The following is a 17147-nucleotide window of genomic DNA, read 5'->3' on the forward strand; positions in this document are numbered from 1 at the left end:
TATAAATTATTCTGTTCGTATTTCTTAGCAATAAATATTAGACATCAGTTACAAATAAGTTTTCAGATGTCAATTTCCTCAAACCCTTTCTAAATATTTATTGAATTTAAACTATCAGTAAAATCAAAATCCAATATTCATCCCCCACAAGTGTATTTTTACGATTGAAAAACTATGAGCACATTTAACCTGTGTTTTTTTCTGATAATCAGGAAAAAAATACCAACTCTATAGTAAAATATTTAAAGATTTATAAAGAATCGGAATCGGCCATTGCATCGGAATCAGAAATTTAGTACAAAATTGGTAATTGCATCGGATGCGGCTAAATATTCGATCGTCCCATCACTAATATATATATATATATATATATTCTAATAACATATTTATCTCGTAATATTTTTTTCTTGGTCAGCAGTTGTTGATAGATTTAGTTCATTGGACAACTACCTGCCAGTTAATATGGGAATTTGTCCCGGTCACCAAATGCTGTTATCAGAATTCTTAAACCGACATCAATTCTCGTCGAGTTCTGTTTATGAAAAGCATGTTGCTCGAGACCCATTTCGAATGTCTCTACATATTGCACAAATTAAGCATATATATTAGCCGTTTACCATTTCGCACATTCCTGGAATTTCTCTTGGGGATACGTTGGTGTTTTCTCAACTCAATCCCGTGTTATTCTAGGTTAACAGAAAAGCGTGTTACTTTCTAAAAAGATTTATTGACTCTCTAGTTGATACTTGCGCATATGTATCAGTTTTGTTATACATAGTTATGATGCATTGGCCATATCTAAATGAATATTTATGGAAATTTATGTTTGACAGTTTCTAATAAATTAATGTTATGTAACATGCATGTGTTATTCTCACTGCCATATATATTTAATACATACGATGGTTTGCTCGATAGAAAAGCTTTGATGTTACTGCAATGCGGATAACAGATACTGCAATTTGATCGTAGAAAATTGTTAATTAATGGCGACCATCTGTCTCTTGAGACAATGGCATTCTGCACCTAGTTTGGGTTATTACAGCGTCTGCTGTGGCTAACCAGGTGCAGGCCTGGGCAGGTAATATGGGAACCTTGGTTTGCCCATTTATCAGGGTCCTCCTCTGGACGTTGCATGCAGACTCAAACGGAAAGGCAAACCAATGCAGTCGGTGCCAGCGCCGCTGCAGGAACTGCGGGAAAGTTGTTGCAGAGTTTCACTATCCGCCTATCGGAACTCCAGACCAGAGTGTTTGTAGAGGTTTACTTCCTTAGAAACAAAAAGTATACGTCAACTATAAAATAATATTTTCTAACTATAAATTTAAGTGATTCAAAATAAATTATGTTATTATCACATTATTTTGCAGCGGGTTTGTTTAGCCTAGTCTTGATTCGGTTACCAAGTAAGTTAGAATCGATATACTTATTTCAATTGGTAGATTTATAGTATTAATAATAGTCGTGATATCACCTATCGTTTAAAACGCACAATTCTAACACCTTGTTTTATTAAGTTTTGTAGCTTTGTTTGGAATAGAGTGAGGGAGTGAGGGAGGGAGGAAGAGAGAGAAGGGGATAGAAAGAAAGCAAGAGTGAACATTGTACAAAATAAAAGCGGGGATGATCTAACAACAAAGAGAGTGTGTAGATGAGACTAACAATCTTACATCATTTGTTTTAGAAATAGTTAACATAGTTAGTAACTTGCAAATTATTATCAATCAAAACAAATGCCATACCATCTTGGAATCTAACACAATCCCAATAAAGAATATATAAATACATCCAGTCTGGCTTAAAAAGGAAAATATTATATGGCTTATCTATCAATGTGTACAATATCAACCAACCTTGCAACTGTCTCCTGATCTCCCGAAGGTATTGAATGACTGATTATATATATATGCAGTGGGGAAAATAAGTGTTGGACACATCCCATTATTCTTTATTTAACACATTTCTAATGCAGCGAATAACGCGAAAATTTAACAAGAAATAGTTACTCATTTAACAATGACAAATAACTTTAGAAATTGGAATATTTTAATGCATAACAAAAATTATATAACAAAAACGAAAATAGCCTGGAAAAAAAGTGTTGGGCACATTGTTTTAAATTATATCTTATTATTATTTTTTATAAATAATGCTGGAAAGAAAGAAGGAATGAAAAAGTCAAGGGAAGTAATTCACTTCCGGAAGGTTCAAGCGGAAGTTAAAGAGTTCTCTTTTCTTTCAGCACAACCATACTCTACGTCGTTGGAAAGTATTGGAACACGTTAGTCACCAGTAAGCCATCACGCGTGAAGGTTCTAAGGATGAGTAAACGTAAAGAATTCTCTCAAGTCGTCCGTGATAAGATTATTGCCGAGCACAAGAATGGAATTGGTTATCGGCGTATATCTGCTCAATTCAAAATTCCTGTAAGCACCATAGGAAACCTTATTAGGAAATGGAAGGTGCATGACTCAACCGTGAACCGTCCGCGCATCGGAGCTCCTCGCAAGATGTCGGATCGAGCAGTGAGGAAGATTGTACGAAAAGTTCAGCAGCAACCGAGAACAACACGAGGCGAGCTTCAGAAAGATTTGGAAAAAGGAGGGATAGTAGTAACGAAACCAACGATTAGTAATGTACTCCGACGCAACGGTCTTAAATCGCGTACACCTCGAAAGACACCATTACAAAAAAAATGTCATGTTAATGCTCGTCTGGAGTTTGCAAGAGACCACTTATTGAAAACAGATGATTACTGGAAGAATGTGATCTGGTCTGATGAGACGAAAATTGAACTTTTCGACATTAACTCTGTACGTCGTGTATGGAGAAGAGATGGCACAGCGCACGATTCCAGGAACACCCTCCCCACTGTAAAGTTTGGTGGTGGAAATTTCATGCTCTGGGGATGCTTATCTTCAAATGGTACTGGGCCACTTCATATTATAGATGGAAAGATGAATGCAGCCATATATCGGGAAATTCTTGAAAATGATCTCTTGCCTGCTTCCAATGCGTTAGGTATGCGACAGGGATGGATCTTTCAACAAGATAATGATCCCAAACATACTGCTAAAATAACCTCCGATTGGTTCGTACAGAACAAAATAGATGTTCTTAAGTGGTCCAGTCAGTCCCCAGACTTAAATCCTATAGAAAATCTATGGAGAGAGCTCAAAATCATGGTCCACCAGCGAAATCCACGTAATATTCAGGATTTGAAGAAAGTATGTGTTGAAGAGTGGGCCAAAATCTCGCCTGAACGTTGTCACAAATTAGATTCGTCGTATAGAAAACGCCTCGAAGCTGTAATAGCCAATAGGGTTTTTTTAACTAAATATTAGATGAAATTGTGTTAGTGTGTCCAACACTTTTTTTCCAGGCTATTCTCGTTTTTATTATATAATTTTTGTTATGCATTAAAATGTTCCAATTTCTAAGGTTATTTGTAATTGTTAAATGAGTAACTATTTCTTGTTAAATTTTCGCGTCATTCGCTGCATAAAAAATGTGTTAAATAGAGAATAATGGGATGTGTCCAACACTTATTTTCCCCACTGTATATATATATATATATATATATATATATATATATATATATATATATATATATTATGTATATATTACAAAAATTATCCCTATTACATTATAGTATATATATATATATATATATATATATATATATATATATATATATATATATAATAAATTCCACAGCCAAACAACGTCGCACCCCACAAGAGCCATGACAGTCAAAGAACCGGAAGTCCAAGACTGTCATGGCTCTTGTGGGCTGCGACGTTGTTTGGCTGTGGAATTTATTATATACATCCTCTCACATTGTGAAAATCATATATATATATATATATATATATATATATATATATATATATATATTTATTTATAAAGAAATGAACCATCGCGTAAATTCAATCAACTAAAAAATGGAAAACGGGGTGAGGAAATGAAAAAAATATATAATGGGGCAAGTTATATGTACAATTCAATAAAATAAATAAGTCGATTAAAAACGATCGTTAAAATATACCCTAAGCGCTTTTCGTTCGGACTAACATTTTCAAGGTTCATAAGTCTGAAAATTATTTTTTTTTTTTTAGAATATTTGGTAGTGGTATGGAATAAGAGTGGAGAGGAGGTTAAGAGAAAAAAAAAACTCTAACTACCCAAATAATTCTAATTGAAGCCGGAGGTTTCTCTGCTTGCACAAAGTAGGGGGGTTACCAATGATGGCAAGTGCTTCGAGGACAGACAGGTGGAACTTTGTGCGTCCTCGGTACAAAACAGAAACACACTCCGGAGAGAAAACAAGACCGCACTCCTTTTTATCGACCAAGTGTTGGCTGATGGACGATTCTATCAGTTGAGATTTTCTGGTAGTAGGTTGATGATCTCGGATGAAACGGGGAACATGTTGGGCGATTCTGACCTGAAGACGCTGGGTCGTCTTGCCTATATAGACGGCACCACACCGACATTGAAATTTATAAATAACATTACTTATTTGAGAGATAGGCAAGACATTCTTACGAAATGAGGGAAAGGCGGTTTTTGTGGAAAAGGCAATACGGAGCGATAGAGCACCAAAATTCGAAGACACCAGAGAGGAAATCTTATCGCAAATAAGTTGGCCTTAAAGTCCAATCCAGGGTAACTTGAGGTATACCGGAAATCTACATTGACCATATTTTGGTAGCTCAGAAAAGGATTGAATTTTTTTTATTAATAACTAAGTTAACTAATGGAGGTGGATATCCATTAGTAATAAAATTTCTCTTAACCTCCTCTCCACTGTTATTCCATACCACTACCAAATATTCTAAAAAAAAATAATAATTTTCAGACTTATGACCCTTGAAAATGTTAGTCTGAACGAAAAGCGCTTTGGGTATATTTTAACGATCGTTTTTAATCGACTTATTTTATTGAATTGTACATATAACTTGCCCCATTATATATATATTTTTCTGTTCCTCACCCTGTTTTCCATTTTTTAGTTGATTGAATTTACGCGATGGTTCATTTCTTTATAATTATTCTAAAATTTTGCCAATCGAATAAAGTTATATATATATATATATATATATATATATATATATATATATATATATATATGTGTGTATAATGTCATAATATACATATTAATATATTACAACAATAATCCATATTATAGTATAAGTATGTATTATGTTTTATAATATATAGTAATGTATATATATATATATATATATATATATATATACATATACATATATTTACATGATGTAGTAGTTAATTTAAATCTGACAACTAATAATTAATAATTGTATTTGTTAGACTAAAACTTTATAAGGAAAGCTTTAAAGAGAATAAACGTTGATGAATTCACGGGCACATCATTACATGAACGTGATCTGTTTTACTGGATTCGTTCGTATGTTCACATACAACCAGTAGCTAGTCTGGCTTAAAAAGGAAAATATTACATGGCTTATCTATCGATGTGTACAATATCAACCAACCTTACAACTGTCTCCTGATCTCCCGAAGGTATTGAATGACTGATGGAAATCTGGAAACAAGCAGCGATGGGGAAAAAACTGGACGACTTTTCGACACAAATATTACTTTCATAATATAAAAAGATAAAGCCGTTTAAAAAAGAATTAAATATCCCGAAGTTTTCTAAACTCAGGTGTTGGGGTGACAATAAAAATATACAAAAATAAATAAATAAATGTTATCGAACGGATTTAGTTTGGAATTTTTCATTATGAATAACAGTAAGATGTGAATGTGAGGGCGAAATTTTCTCTGGCTTACATTATAGACCTACTATTTTAATTTAATTAAGCATAAAATATATATTATTACGTCATCTATCTATCTATCTTTCTCTCTTTCTCTCTCTCTCTATATATATTATGTATATATTACAAAAATTATCCCTATTACATTATAGTATATATATATATATATATATATATATATATATATATATAGTTTGTTCTACTTAGGGAAACATGCAAAAATATGGGCGCACACGACACATGGTTTAAATAATATGTGGGCTAGAAAGGTTGTCGTCCTAAAATTAAAATATTAAGTATATGGGATGTAGTTTACAAAAGACAAATAAAAAAGTTTTATTTGCCGTAAAAACCGCGGATAGAAAAAAAGAAGGAGAGAAAGAAGATTGAATGCATGGTGTGATTTGATTTGTTCAGAAAAGAAGAGCGAAAGTTATGCTCGCAATTTTCTTGGTCTGTTCGATACAGTTTCCGGCAGAGAAGGAAAGAAAAAAAAAGAGAGAACCCCCCTTCCCCGTTTAAAGCGATTTATTCGTGTATCACTGTTTTATGTTTAAACAAATTATGTTTTCTTACCAGTTAGACTGTAATTATAAGAAACTTTTGAATATGTATTTTTTTTTGTTGTTGTTGTTTTGTAGGTTACAATTGCTAGATCAATGATTGTATTGTGATTGAAGTCTGATTCTTGTCATTTAAAATTGTATTTTATGTTTTGTTAATGTAATTTGCATTTGAAAAAAAATTATGAGTGTAATATTGACTGTAACATTGTTTTGAGGTCTGCTTGTAATGTTGCCATAACGAAACATAAAACAATTATAATACAGAAAAAAATAGATATTGCAGAAGACTTACTTCATAAATGAAAAAAAAAAACGGAATTTCGAGGAAGGTTATTTCAACACGAGGGAGCAGCGTGTGGGGGAGCCAAGGTTAACTGAGAATTTGTTACGTCGGTAATTAATTTTTCGGAAGTGATTCGAGTTTTTTTTTTTTTTCTGAACGTTTAGGGTTTTTGGATTTTCTCTTCGGTACACGAGTTGTCGACGAGGGAAAGTTTTGTTCTCGTGGTTATGTTGCTTCCGCAGGTTATTGCCTTAACTCTGGGTTAGAGGTCGCCTACGAGAGCGGAGTCGCACCTGTACGCTTCGGCGAGTTTCAAAATGGCGGGCATTAGTATGTCAGATAAGGCCATGAAACACGATCACGAAAAGAAAAGCGATGATAGAATGAATGAAGACGGAAATACGTAGCTTATTAGATGATTCACGGGCGTAAGTGATTGATTAACAATATATTTGTTTAGTTCTTTTTTGTTGGACAATCAAATATACCCTCCTGATTCTGTAGCGTCTCCTTGTGGATGGGGGAGATTAACATACGCTCCATGGTTGATAGTCGGGCAATTAATGGGCGCCAATCCACCGGCCGCCTGAGGTAGCGGGTTAGGTTAGTTATGGGTGTTATATTTATTCCGGATTTGTGCCGTGTCTGTGGGTTTTAGAGCTTTTTAATACCAATGAATAAGTACATTAGAAAATATATTGTGTATTAAATTGTGGAGCTTTGTAAATTTGCTCCTCCCAATTATAGTATGAATGATGTGAGGTAATGGAAGTTTGTGACAAAGACAGCGTAAACTCCTGGAAGAGAGAGGGGTCAGAAAAATCTGGTGGACAGAGGAGAGGTCAAGAGGTAAAGAAGCGTTGATTGCTTCCCCACTGATTATGATTTCGTTTTCCTCAAATTCAATATCAATAAAGTTTTGTTATAATTCAAAAACACACCCTGAGTTTAATTTTACTTCCCTATATTTTGTCCTTTAGTCCTCACATTCAATGAGCGATGTTTCTAAAAAGAAAAACGGTAAAGAATTGCTATTTTCTGTGTTTGAATCTATCAACCCAACACTTGTCTTTGGATAATCTCGAACTATGGAGTTAATTTTCTTTTAGCTCTTTACATGAACTGCTTTCATGCGTTGGCTGGAAGGATTTCAATAGGAAAATAACACAAATAAACAATTTTAGTGAATATCATTGATAAATAATAATAATTCTATATTATTCATCATTCATTAACATGTAGTTATTTTTCTAAGACTAGCCGTTTTCCGCGAGTGTCTTTTCGCAATGATGTGATGATACAATAATTGAAAAAGCAACAAAAAACCCCCAAAAAACAAAAAAAAAGAAACACTTATGTATCATGATCAAATTAACTGTTTGTTTTATTTTACTTTAATTGAATTTCTCAGAAATCAAGGGCTCCACTACCTAGGGCTTACACTTGAACTTTTATAAGATACCTATATATTCGAATGTTCCATTAAAGTTCTTTATTTCTCAAGCACTGAGTTAGTAAAGAAATTGAAAATATAATTTCCTCTCTCTAATTAACCATTTTCATATGTTGTAGTATATGTTTTGTTTTGGTCTTTTGGTATTACTGGATTACACGACAAGAATTTATCTAGTCTGATGGAGTATTCAGCTTCGTGCTGCTACTGGAGAAGGTGCAATATTCCTTGTAAAAGCTAAGATGGATTAGCACCACCAAGAAGATCTTACTTGGGCAGCGAATACTATGTGATATCGAATCAGTATTTACCTCTAGGAAAGAGTATTCTCTACCAGTGTTTTCTGATAAACCCCTGTACAGAGAGACCGTAGACACTCGAGGATAGGGGCTAGTAGGCATTCAAGTTCTCTAGCGTGTATGGGTTTATATGTATTTAAATATATTTACGATTCGTATTAACATTGTGTATCTAGCAAATTATGATCACACACAACTTCAAACGTAACATTGCAGACCAGTAATGTGATAAAAGCAATTAGAAACTTCTGGATTCCCTACCTCTTCATTATCTTAAATAGAAGACTCGATGCAGTTATTACGTAAACAAATTGGCGCATCATGAAACAATTTCAAGAATGAAAAGCAAACAAAATATCACATGGCTCTATTACTCATTATTAATTCGCTCAAATATCAACACGATTCGTCCAGTTCATATTATAACCAGCCGTTTGATCGTTTTTTAATATGTTTATATGCCTTTTATGTCACGCAATATTTATTAATTTTCATGAAAATTGGATAATTTAAAAACACAAACGAGATGTAAGCGCCAATATATATATATATATATATATATATATATATATATATATGCGTATATATATATATTATATTTATGTAATCTATGTATATTTATATGCATATATATTATATATGTAATCTATGTATATGTTTATATACATAGATTGTATCATATATTAAATCCGTATGTATTTTATACATATATACATTGCATATATAATCTATGTATATATTTATACACATATATTACATCATATATTTAATCTCTATATATTTTATGCATGTATACATTACATGTGTAATCTATGTGTTACACAATAGACTGAGAGAGAGAGAGAGAGGTGAGTAAACGTGGAGTGTAGACACGTTTACCAGAACCGAAGGTCAGCTGACCAGATTACGTATGAGTGACGTGGTCAGGTTGGCTAGATCTGGGAGATTTGATTTGGACACAGAAGACAACGGACGGCTTCTCGTTGTCTCCTCCTCTCCACGGGGGGGGGGCGAACGCTGACGTGTGTAGAAAAAGAACCCACACAGGCCGATTTCACTTCCACCTTCTGCAGGACCTCTGGGGAAAGTGAAATAAAAAACTATAAACTAATTCCTTGTCTTGGAGTGATTGAATCTTCATCCAAAAACAGGTATCAAGTCTCCCTCCAGGATGAGAAATTTCCAGATGGTCCAACATCGAAGAAACAGAGGTAGGTTCTGAAAATACATGTCATACACACGATTCTCTTTATGATAACCAAACACACAACCCTTTATATTAGAGACAATACTACGCACACGGAATCCTTTTATGTTATACACCAAACGTAAATGGTGCCCCTCAATGATACCCCTATGTAACATATGTACATTCATATGCATATAGTAACTGGCCGTCCGGCATTGCCTGCTCGTACAATACGTATAAACATGATATTTTTATTTATGCAGATAGCGTATGCATTAGTATAGAATCAATCATCTATTTATTATTATATATAATGAGGAATAATTTGCCCGGTGGACTAATTCGCAAACACTTTCTTTATAAAATAAAAAAGTATAATGTTATTAATCAATTTCTCTGTCTCCCTTTGTTTACGTACTTCGGTGCCTTGAGTTATACAAGCTCCAGCCGATAATTAGACAAACACTGGCTGCTCATCTTCAGATGTGGGAAACCACAATATCATTAAATCACAACGGAGGAAAGACCACCATCCTTGAAGTAAAAATAAAGAGGGGAATATTCTAAGGCGACAGCTTATCTCCCTTACTCTTCTGTCTGGCAATAGACCCACTAAGCAAGCTCCTGAATAAAAATCCGAGCGCCTACAATTTGAGTCAGGGGCGCCATCGAGATCCAAGCAAGAGAATAAATTATCTGCTCTTCATGGATGATCTTAAGCTGTATGCTAGCTCCGACACCGATCTACACCAGCTTCTGCAAGTAGTACACACATTCTCCAATGACATCGGAATGAGGTTTGGGCTAGATAAATGTGCCAAATGTACACTCAGAGCGGGGAAGAAGGCCCACACAGAAAATATGCAGCTTAATGAAAACATCGAGATTAGGGTCTAGAATACCATGTGCCTTATAAGTACCTTGGCATTGAGGAAAACGAGAGCATACAGCATGCCAAGATGAGGGAGAAGATTAGTAAAGAATATTTACACCGAGTGAGGAAAATATGCAAAACCCATCTCATCAATAAAAATAAAATTACTGCCATCAACCAGCTTGCTATGCCAGTAATAACATACAGCTTTGGTATCATTGACTGGCCACAAAAATACATCAACCGGCTAGACGTAAAAACACGGAAGCTACTAACACTTCATAAAATAATATATAGAAACCAGTGTCTACCAAGGCTGTATTTGCCCAGGGGGGAAGGAGGTCTGAGACTCTCAGAGATCAATCATCAACATGGGGCAACTATTGTGAGCACCGGCCAGTATCTGAGAAGCTCCCAGAATGACACCCTTTCAAAAGTATACGAACATCAAGAGACAAGAGCCAGCAGAACAACATCAGTCACCCAGCTGGCCAAGCATTTTGGTCAGGGCTGTCTCTCAGATGAGGATGATACACCAAACAAGTGTGCTACAGAAATAGCAAGAAAGAGCCGGCAGAAATATACCGAGACCATTACACAGATAAACCTTAAAGAATGGGACCAACACCAGCGGGAATACATAGATAAAGAAGGTTCCTTCGGCTGGCTCAAAAGGAGAGCCCTCCACCATGATCAGGAAAGGGTCGTAATGGCTGCTCAAGACCAGGGATTGATGACCAATGCATTCAAGAAGATGGCAGGTATCAGTAATGACAATAAATGCAGGTTCTGTCATACAGAATTGGAAAGTGTTGGTCATCTGATATCAAGTTGTAAAGTTCTTCTAGCGGACGGCTACTATACAGCGAGACATGATGGAGTATGCAAGTATCACCACTGGACAATCAGTTGGAAATGACTTATATACCATGCATTACGACCATGTAATCCCTACAGCCACCTACCTTGAAACCTACTTGTGAAACCTGACATAGTTATATGGAATAAGCCAGAGAGAGAGTTGCAACCTTGATTGAAGTGCGTGTTCCTAATGATGGCGGCCTGAACAGAGCCGAAAGAGAGAAACAGACCAAATACCAAGGTCTCGTGTACAGTATGAAAAGAACCTGGAATCTTAGGGATATATCAATCATACCAGTTATTATAGGTGCTGCAGGGCTTATGAAGAAGAACCTGAAGTCCTACCTAACTAATGTTCCTGGTGAACCAAGTGCAAAAGGGATCCAGATAATTGCACTTAAGGGAAGAGCGAGGATACTAAAACGAGTTCTGGGTTGGTTTCAATAAAATAGCGGGGCAAAGTTGGCAGCTGGGTTGGCTGCCCCATACCCAGCATTACAATCTTCAATGGAAGAAAAATGAAAAAAAAAGATTGACGATCTTAAACATAGTCTTTCTTCTCTTATAGATAAAAAAAAAAATTACCGGGAAATATTTTATGTTAGTGCTTTTTGTCGGTGTAACGTAAAACTATTCCACCATATAACTTCTATTTTATCAATGAGAGAAGAAAAACTACTTTTAAAATTGATTTTGTTTTATTTTCAATACATTTTGGATGAATTTCTGTACAAAACATATCTAAGAATACTACTCGACATATAAATTACCTTTGTGTAAATTTGATAGGTTCAGCCTTTTCGGAACGTCTGATAAAGGAACTCACGCACATAAAGTAACTTTTATATGTTAGAGATAGCGATATATATATATATATATATATATATGTAAATATATGCATATATATACACATATATATGTGTGTGTGTGTATATATATATATATATATATATATATATATATATATATATATATATGAAGACATATTTTCTGTAGCGATATAGAAAACCGAATATAGAAGTGATATGATGTGTGAATAAAACCGACTATCGAACAAAAATATTGTAGATTTGTTAAATCGCTGTATATCTATTACTTTTTCAAGATTAAGCACCTATACAATTCAGTAAATGTAAATGTCTTGTTTGATATAACCAGATTATTTCGATCGTGAAAATAATTTGAATAAAGTGATAAACCAAATGAACTTTGTAAGAAAGGAAAATTCCATGAAAACCGTATCGCAATGGAATGAGTTTAGCTGTCAAGCGAAAATAGGACCTATTTTTAAACCTATAATTATGTTCTAGATATTACAGTATTGCATGTATTAATATGTTTCCTGATTTTTCGCATTTATTATTATTATTATTATTATTATTATTATTATTATTATTATTATTATTTTCGTTTATTTATTAATATATTATTTAATATAATTTCATCAAATGAGAAGTTGTCTGGTATTTTATGCAAGACGAAATTAAAACAGTGATATGGGCGAGCAATAAAACCATAGATAATAATGAAATTGATATTGGTTTGCGCCAAACGGGAAATGCGGTTGTGTTTTAAATCTCATATCTAATTTATTTCGATTTTTCTATCATATATTTGCATATGTTTATGTATAATGTTTCTTAATTAAGTTATTCTTTTTCTTTTTTTTTTCTTTTTTAAAACACTTTATTTAATTTTTATCGGGTTTTTAGCGGTATAAAATCAAACTAATCTTAAATCAGACAATAACGACCGATGTACATGAGACAATGTTGAGACAGCTGCCTTTCATGGATACGCATATTGATTCAGGCATACTAGCATAGGATCCCGTATAATCGCCTCCTTGGGGACAGGGGCGTCGATGTAGCTATGTGTCTGTGTATGTGCGCATCCATGCCTACGCACGCGAACCCAATCTTAGCACCTTAAAGAAAATTTGACGCAAGCGAGAACAACGCAGGTGTCTATGCATGCAGGCGGACATATGCACGTATATTTGCACGCCAGGGTTGGCATGTATGTGTACCCGTGACCGTTTCTTTTATGTATATATGTCTGTACGTGAACATGTGTGTACCCGTGGCTGCGACCGCTAGCTGACCCTCTCCAAACAATTAACAACAAAATAAAAACTAAAAATCAATAAACCGAATCATACCCTCGTCTCCAAACATAAGCGAACACCCTACAGCTCAAGACATACTTACCAAGAAATCACCTCACCAACGAGACGGTAAAAACTTTAACACTAAATCTCAAACTTTAAAGTAATCTCCTCCTCCCACCCCACATATTCCCCTTCCCCTCATGTATCCCTATGCCCTCAGCCACACCAGAAATGAACTTCCCAGACCCTCCCCCACAAGTTCCTTAAACCCCAAAACTAAAACATTATCGACATACCAAACGCCCCCCACCTTCCCTCATTGTTCCCTCTCTCTCTCTTCCTCTTCCTCCCTCCTCGCAACCCCCTCTGACCTCATTCACTCTTCCACTCTTTCATCCCAAAATAGCGAACATTTCTGTAAAAGTCTGAGGACGCTATAGACGGCAAAAAAAAACGGCCGTGTAGCTGAAACAATAATGTAACTTAACAGAAAGATACGGTAATAAAAAATAAAACGCATATTTGCTCTACAACAGTATTGAGAACTTTCTTCAGTTTTTATTAATTACGATCTCCACTATATATATATATATATATATATATATATATATATATATATTTATATATATATATATATATATATATAAACGACATTATTTTTTCACCAACCTAATATTAAAATCTTGTGGTTCTATTTAAAAACTATAACACTTTGCAGGCCATATAAAACATTAGTCTGAAGGTATAACCTAGTTTCAAGGAATTTATCATGGAGCAGCTTCCAGGTGTTGTAGCTTTGAGTTTCTAGACAGCTGTTGTCATAAGGAAGTACCAATGTTCATCAGTTGGATATAGAGGTTCCCACTATGCCTGACCTTTTGGATGTCGATAGAGATTATAGCATTGAGGAAAGATTTAAGTTTAACAGAGCAGATATTGAAAAAGGTATAATATCTGCATTTTCTATTGTTGAGGTTCGATATGGCAGACGCAAGATTGCTCTTGAAAGAGAGGGGTTGTAAAAGTTGATGGTGTGCATAATTAAGTTGATGGTGTGTTTAATTAAGCGAGGGTAGGGCATTTATTCTCTATGCGAGTAATTTCATGATGTTCATTACTGAGCATGCCTTTAAGGAGAAAGCCATCCTTAAGTCGAGGAATATATTCCTACATGCAGTTTCCTATATAATTCAGCATTTATAAAGCACTTTTCCATGGATACTGAGGTGTAAATCAAAGAGTGGTTATATATCGGCGTTAGGGTGTTGTATGATAAACTACTGATAGTAGTCTTGATCGATGAAATTGCTGAAGAAATTGATGGTCTATTCTCGGGAGCATGTGATAATGAGTATGACAACAATATATTTTGTGAAGAGACTGAGTTGCAGGTGTTTAGAGCTTGCCTTTCAAACCGGTTAGTGTTAGAGATGGCTAGTAGGTCAAAACCACTACAATTAATGGTAAACTAGACATTTCTTTATGAGCGTGTTGTAGGAAAATTAAATAGGTGTTGCAGATGATGATGGGGAGGAGTGGGTGTATGTTGCTAGGTGTTATCCAGAAACATTAGAGGTTATTAGATCATATCAAAGCGGTGATAGGGGTTATCTCAGTGTGTACAGATATGTAGGTTTTGAAAGAGAGACAACGTCATGACTAAAGATATTTAAGCGTAGTTATTGTGGTTGTACTTAGTGTTGTCTATCTGATATCTAGCCGGACGTGCTTACACTGCATAGAATATAAGTAGTAAGTGTCTGAGTGAATGCGGGGTTCAGATAATTATATATAGAAGTCTATGCTTGAGAAAATCGGTTTGGTTTGTTTAAATAGAGGGATGGAATGTGGGTTGTTAACTTTTTTAAGTTGTGAAATAAAATCTGTATTGTTTGAGAATGTTTCCATTGATACAAATTTGGCCCCCACATAATATACAAGCCAATTTCTCATTCCTTAAAAATTAAATAATAAATTAATAAACAAAGAATTAGAAGAGAAAGCTCAACCAATCCTACTTCTGGTTCTGTTAAGATATTTTCGCTTTTTTCGATGATTTTTGGTTTGTTTACTTTAAGAAAAATATTTCATCCTAGATATATTAAAAGGCATTATCAATCCTTATAATATCAAACAGTAAGTCAATATTTATTGTATTCATTGTAGGTGTGATTATTTATTCCGAATAAATAGATATACAACGATTTGCAAAATATACAAGACTTTTGTTCGTTTGTCTATTCGTCCACATACATCACATCACTTCGATATCTGGTTTTCAGCATTGCTTCATTAATTTTATACTCTTATGTATGTTATATAGGGGTCATATTTAGAGAGAGACGGATGGGGACATCCGTTGGTGGGGAAGAGACAGATAAACAGTTATACAGTTCTGTGAATGTTTCTTCTTAACACATGTTTTAGGAGAGGGATGAGTTATCAATTCTTTTATCACAGTAGGGGGTAGTCACTACTTATAATGAAGCGGGCCACATTTCTTAGAAGATAGCGAGACACATTACTTAAGGATGGGGATTATACAATGTTCATAATCAAGATGAGTGTGGAAACAAAGTTCATGGTCCTGGATATGACCTTAAACTATATCCAGTGGTAAGGCCCCGGTTTGCGAGCTTTGGGGAGTGTGAAGCCACCCTTTAATTACAATTGCTCCCAGGTCCACTCTGACCCGGAGTGGTAGTACCTGTTAGGGTCCCAACTATGAGTTAAAAAGAAACCGACTTGAAAACAGCAAATATATTCTATGAAAAATTTTCTTCAAAATCTTTGAATTCGGCATTAAATAACCCGAAAAGGGTTGATATGCCGTAAAACAAAACCAACTAACCAACCAACAAAGTTCATATAAATACAATTTCACTTTACCTTTGTTTGTTGAGAATGACACAATTCACAGGGCGTAGTTACAAAAAGATGATGTTCCTTTATTTCTTCGACCGGTCAATGAAGACATCCAGAAATTCAAAGTTATTACATGATTACAACTTCTAACACTTCGCTTCCAAAAGGGGATTCGATCCAGACTCGCCTCTCCTGTCTGACCCTGTCTACATCTGTCCGACTCTCTCCCTAACTGTCTCTAACTCCTAAAACTAGCAACTATATTGAGGATTCATTTCTCAGCCATGACGTTATCGCATGGCCAAAAAACGTGCTTGGTCGATCCCGTGCCCTGGACATGCATGATTCTCACATGTCTGGCTCGGACGTGTCAAACCCATTTCTTCTAACATATTTCGACCTGACTTATTTTCCAATATATTTAAAATTTAATATTGTTCTTTTTCTAACTGACCTTGTTTCAATTCTTGTTTTCATAAAAAGAATTCAACAATCAAAATTCCTTTTTACAATAACATCTCTAAACAATCGAATTCCCTTTCAAACAAATATATCTGCTGTTTTATATTAAGACAAAAAATGGGAATTCCTTCCTGAATCTTTATTCCAAACCTAGCTTTCCAGGTTCGAATTCTCGGTCTATCCTATCTCATTTTTATTTATTAAATGTTTTTCTTACTTACAAGAACAGGTCCCCTGTCCTTGTAATATATATATATATATATATATATATATATATATATATATATATATATATGTGTGTGTGTGTGTGCGTGTGTGTGTGTGCGTGTGGGGTGTGAGTTTTGATAAAGAAGCGTTGATTTTATTTGAATAAAATAA

This window comes from Euprymna scolopes, chromosome 23, assembly GCF_053919585.1.
Source record: "Euprymna scolopes isolate OS-2025 chromosome 23, ASM5391958v1, whole genome shotgun sequence".
Lineage (NCBI taxonomy): Eukaryota > Metazoa > Mollusca > Cephalopoda > Sepiida > Sepiolidae > Euprymna > Euprymna scolopes.